Source organism: Leptopilina boulardi, unplaced genomic scaffold (assembly GCF_019393585.1).
Source record: "Leptopilina boulardi isolate dan_hultmark-lab unplaced genomic scaffold, ZJU_Lbou_2.1 LbouV2_8, whole genome shotgun sequence".
NCBI classification, from domain to species: domain Eukaryota; kingdom Metazoa; phylum Arthropoda; class Insecta; order Hymenoptera; family Figitidae; genus Leptopilina; species Leptopilina boulardi.
The window spans coordinates 111,895-117,500 of record NW_026138027.1 but is presented as its reverse complement, the minus strand read 5'-3'; the positions used below and the strand labels follow the sequence as shown (position 1 = coordinate 117,500).

The following is a 5,606-nucleotide window of genomic DNA, read 5'->3' as shown; positions in this document are numbered from 1 at the left end:
CTTCCATCTCTGGTCGGAACTCTGGTTTGCATGTATTAGCTCTAGAATTACCACAGTTATCCAAGTAAATGTGGGTACGATCTAAGGAACCATAACTGATTTAATGAGCCATTCGCGGTTTCACCTTAATTTGGCATGCACTTAGACATGCATGGCTTAATCTTTGAGACAAGCATATGACTACTGGCAGGATCAACCAGGGAGCTTTGAATATATATCTTTAAAAGTATATAAAATTTATATACTCTCTTAGACACTCAAGCTTTTAAATTTATTATTTTTTGTCACATGAGCGAGAGAGTATATAATGAGGAGGGTCTTTTAACACCGTAGAAACAATTTTCTCTAGCGGTGAGACGCACACACATCAATATAAAACTGCTCTCCTTATAAATTTTTTGTTTTTATTTTATAAGGGCATTTCGTTCAATATATTTTCAGATTGTATCGCCCTCATAACTGACACAAATCCGACAAGGTACTTTCAAAATCGTACTCTCATATATGATATATATAAGGTTATATATACCCAACGATAGACTTTGAAAAAGTCGTCTTGTTAATGTCATTAGACATTATATCGTTTATTATTTTTGACTATCGCTCGGAATCGAGTGAGTCGATGCTCTGTTGTTAAAGTAATATAAAAATTTCAAAATGAAAAAATATATACTTAGACGCCCAAGGCGCTCGTCACATATGAGCCATTCGGTCTTAGACACCGACTCGTGACAATGCTGTGCTTACAAGGATCCGAACCATCAAAAAAAGTGTATCGCGATTAATGGTCAAATACATTGATTCATATATAAGGAATCTTCTAAATACATAGTATTTCAATAAAGGTCGAAAAAAAAATTAAATTTTTTTTTTCAATTTTTTAAAAAAATTATTAATATATTTTTCAATACTAATTGGTGCGCATTGCTTTTACATACTATATTTTAAAGTTGTTATTTGTCTTTTAGAACTAATGATAAATATAAAGTATTTGGTGCGCATTGCTTATTTGTAAGTTCATTATAGACCATTTGATGCGTATTGCTTTTACATAAAAATATTACAGAGTTGGCATATATCATCATTTAGTACAAATAAAAGGTTTTAAAGTATTTGGTGCGCATTGCTTATTTGTAAGATCATTATAGAGCATTTGATGCGTATTGCTTTTACATAAAAATATTACAGAGTTGGTATATATCATCATTTTGTACAAATAAATAGTTTTCAAGTATTTGATGCGCATTGCTTTCCTATAATATGCGTATTGCAGAGTTGGCATTTATCATTTATGTACAAATAAAAAGTTTTAAAGTATTTGGTGCGCATTGCTTTCCATTAATATGTATATTACTGAGTTGGCATTCATCATTTAGTGGTAATTAGTGAGTTTTAAAGTATTTGGTGCGCATTGCTTTCTTATAATATGTATATTGCTGAGTTGGCATTTATCATTTATGTACAAATTAAAAGTTTTAAAGTATTTGTTGCGCATTGCTTATTTGTAAGATCATTATAGAGCATTTGATGCGTATTGCTTTTACATAAAAATATTACAGAGTTGGCATATATCATCATTTTGTTCAAATAAAAAGTTTTAAAGTATTTGGTGCGCATTGGTTTCCTTTAATATGTATATTACTGAGTTGGCATTTATCATTTATGTACAAATAAAAAGTTTTAAAGTATTTGATGCGTATTGCTTTCTTATAATATGTATATTGCAGAGTTGGCATTCATCATTTAGTGGTAATTAGTGAGTTTTAAAGTATTTGATGCGCATTGCTTATATATAAAATATTACTGAGTTGGCATTTATCATTTAATAATAATAAGTGAGTTTTAAAGTATTTGATGCGCATTGGTTTCCTTTAATATGTATATTACTGAGTTGGCATTTATCATTTATGTACAAATTAAAAGTTTTAAAGTATTTGGTGCGCATTGCTTATTTGTAAGATCATTATAGAGCATTTGATGCGTATTGCTTTTACATAAAAATATTACAGAGTTGGCATATATCATCATTTTGTACAAATAAAAAGTTTTAAAGTATTTGGTGCGCATTGCTTTCCATTAATATGTATATTACTGAGTTGGCATTCATCATTTAGTGGTAATTAGTGAGTTTTGAAGTATTTATTGCGCATTGCTTTCCTATAATGTGCATATTGCAGAGTTGGCATTTATCATTTATGTACAAATAAAATGTTTTAAAGTATTTGGTGCGCATTGGTTTATGTCAATTTTAGCAAGTTCTTGTTTATAGTAAATTTTTAAAAGGGACAATGATTCTGCGGATGTGTCGTGGCCAACAAGAACCAGAAAAAGGCTACCTGGGCCCCTTAGGGGTACAAACCTCTTCCCCGTTTGGGGAACATCTACTCTACTTCGAAGCGAAACCACTTAAGAGAGATCGAAATCTCTCTTTAAGAGAACTTGGGATTGGAAAAATTGTTGCCTAGAGAAAGCAAATAGGTAATATTTGCCCTCTCCACAGCAACTAAGAAGACTTGGTGCCCTTTCGGGGAGACAGTTAGCTATACTCGTCCCAGTCCAAACTGCAATCCATCACAAGTGATGAACGACAGTTCAGGCTGGTCCTCATACATTGCCCAGCGGGGTCCGCGTGGAGGTTCTGTCTCATCACCTAGGAAATTTTGGAGGGAAAAGGAAAAAGAAAAGGTGTTGTGACCCTAAAAGAAACGTGGATGTCTCCGAAGAGAAGAAACTTACGACGTCAAAGACGTCTGGTTTCCCGGCCGTGGCCGCATCAAGTAGGTCAAACTGATCAACCCACTGTTAAGATATGTCACTCTCCGAGTGGTGTAACTAAGTACACTTGCTCTTCGATTTTCGTTCAAACATTAGAATCAACTGTCTTCAAGCTTCATCCCTTTTATGGCGGTCTGCGCCAAGTTAGAACGCCTCGGCCTTCGCAGGGGGGCAACGGACCCCTCGGCCTACGGAGGGGAATTCCCTCCTCGACGTTTAACGCCTCTCCGCCATTACCATCCTCTTTATATTATCCTCACGGTGGAAAATATGTTGAGTATTGGGCAGAGCCAGGACTAGGCAAGCTAACAGCTTCATCTTATTTATGGTACTTAGTACCTTTTATTTTCGTCATTGCAAACACATCCAGTGGGCGTCACAGTCCGAGTCTAAGAGACACGTACTCCGCCGCATCCTTGGTAACGGTCAAGTCGGATATATAAAAATATCCAGAGGACCGCCCCAGAGGACGGGAAGTGTCTAGGTAGTGCAGTACGTTCAAAAAGTATTAACCTCTGTGTACAGACGGCTTTTTCCGAAGAAAAAGCGTAACAGAAAAGTTACCTTGCTCTGCTTGCTTTATGTTCATTACAATCAGCCATTTCGCTTGATAAAGCAAAATAGCGTCAATCACATACGTTCATCATCATCGCAAGCACATCTGCAATCTTGCCATTACCATTATGTCTATGTGAATTCTTCAGTTTGACAACACGTCGACTTTTGGGCAAGATTCAAGGCTTAACTTTATCCTTGCTCACTAAAGGTGAGGGGACGTCAAGGATTTTGCACTTGTTCACAGTATCCGATTCTCACGGATCACATGTGAACTGGTCCTTTGTTCGCGCCTGCAAAGCAGGTACACCCCAAGGGGGTGCGTTCCATTATCCACAACCTATGGACGCGCTCTGTGGCATAGACCAATGCCCCTGATCTGCAGATTCACTCTGCCAGACGTTTCAAGAGTTTTCTCCTTATGTCTTATAGAAATAGACATTCTTTAAACCAATGTAACTTTTGATGTAAGTGAGATAAGTCAGTTTTTTCAATTTGAAACTATTCAAGATTAAACCTTCTTATACGTATTATATTATGGAATTGAGATGAAGTTCTGCGAAAACAATTTTACCAAATAATCTAGACCTAATGTTAAATTTTAACTATTTATCCATTAAATTTAAAATTCAAATGACCATATTTTTGTAACGGTAATAGATAGAAGAGTTTTTTTTTAATTTACAGGAAATTTTATGTACTTTAATTCACTTCTACATGACTTTATTGAAATAACGTTAAATAAAGGAGTAAAGTTTAAAAAATTAGAAAAATTTCAGTTTTTTCGACTATTTTTAAACATTTTCTTAATTCTATGTATCAAAATGGTTTAATTATTATATATAATCTATTTTTATGTTAAATTGTAGCTTTTGAAGCAATAAGTATTTTACTAAACGGTATTTTAATGAAAATATCTTCAATAACCTAGAAAAAAATTTTAAAATCAATATAATTTGAGTTTCCCTCCAACGATTATTTTAATTTTCGTCTTAAAATGATCGTGAGGCATCACCGAACTGATATAAAAAAAAACCTGAGAAGGGTCATGCAGTTTAGGTTGAACCTAAACGAAGCTCACCGTGCGAAGTATACCCCAAGTAAACGAGCCGAAGTTGCATATTTTATACTCTTTCCGCCAAGTTTAATCGTCGGTGGTCGATCAGTGCACCTGCTCTTTTTAGGTGCACCAGTCGAACACAGTCCCGCATTTCGTGAACGATCGCTTGTTTTATCGGGTCTTACGCGTACAAGTTGGTTTTTGGGTTTGGGTTTGTGGGTTTCGTATTTGACATATGTCATTATCGTTTTTGCCTTAGAAAGCTGGAGACCTGCAACGCGACACCAATTTACAATTGTGTTGACAACTTGTTGTCCTTTCGTTTCTAGACTTGACCGCGAATCCCCCGTTATTAAAGTTGTAAGATCATCTGCGTATACAACGAAATTGTCACCAAGTAGTTCTTTTAGTTTATCCAAAAGTTCGTCGAAGATAATGTTCCAGCAACTTGGCCCGAGGACTGATCCTTGAGGACATCCGCGAGAAGTCGCCTTTTCAACACTACCTCCGTTCCATGAGAGGGATACCGACCTATCTTTGAAGTAATTTTTCATTAATTCATAGATATTTGTTGGGCATCCTCTCTTTTTGAGTCCTTCCAGAACCATCGGCCACAATATGTTGTCGAAAGCACCGGTTATATCGAAGTAAATCGCGAGAGCATATCGCTCTGGGCACACATCTATACGATGGCGGAACTCAACAAGGGCATCCTCTGTAGAATAACCCTTTCTGAATCCAAACTGTCGATCAGAAATATTTTCATTTTTAAGAACCGTTCCCGACATACGTTTAAGAATTAATTTCTCCAACAGCTTTACGAAGACCGACAATAGACATAGAGGTCTATAAGAACGCGCGTGTGTTCTGTCTTTGTCCTTGGATTTGAGAAGAGCCCGAAGAAATCCACTTTTCCAGACTTTAGGAAATACGGCGAATTTAAGGCACGCGTTTAGAAGTTTTACGAGGACACCAAAGACAAATGACAGAGACATTTTTAAAACTTCGACTTCGATTTGGTCAGGTCCTGGAGCCTTGCCATTCACGAAGGTTCCAGCTGCCTCCAACACCTCTTCAGTAGTGAACTCGGGTTCATCCACTTCATGGGGCGGGAATACAACTTCCTCCCTCGCTTCATCACAAGGCTCAAGGGGTCCTTCAGGGGCATTCGGAACTAGGAACTCCATAAGGTATTTCGCGGTTTCTTCAGATGACT

At 36.5% G+C, this 5,606-nt stretch overlaps 1 non-coding gene across 1 annotated transcript in view; it reads right to left on the bottom strand.

The window, feature by feature from the left end:
- The window catches only part of LOC127290685 (small subunit ribosomal RNA), a 1,919-nt gene extending 1,716 nt beyond the window's left edge, over positions 1 to 203 (bottom strand). Inside the window, exon 1 of the ribosomal RNA XR_007844405.1 lies at positions 1 to 203. This exon is cut by the window's left edge and continues 1,716 nt beyond it. This is a non-coding gene — a ribosomal RNA (small subunit ribosomal RNA).
- Between the last annotated feature and the right edge of the window lie 5,403 nt (positions 204 to 5,606).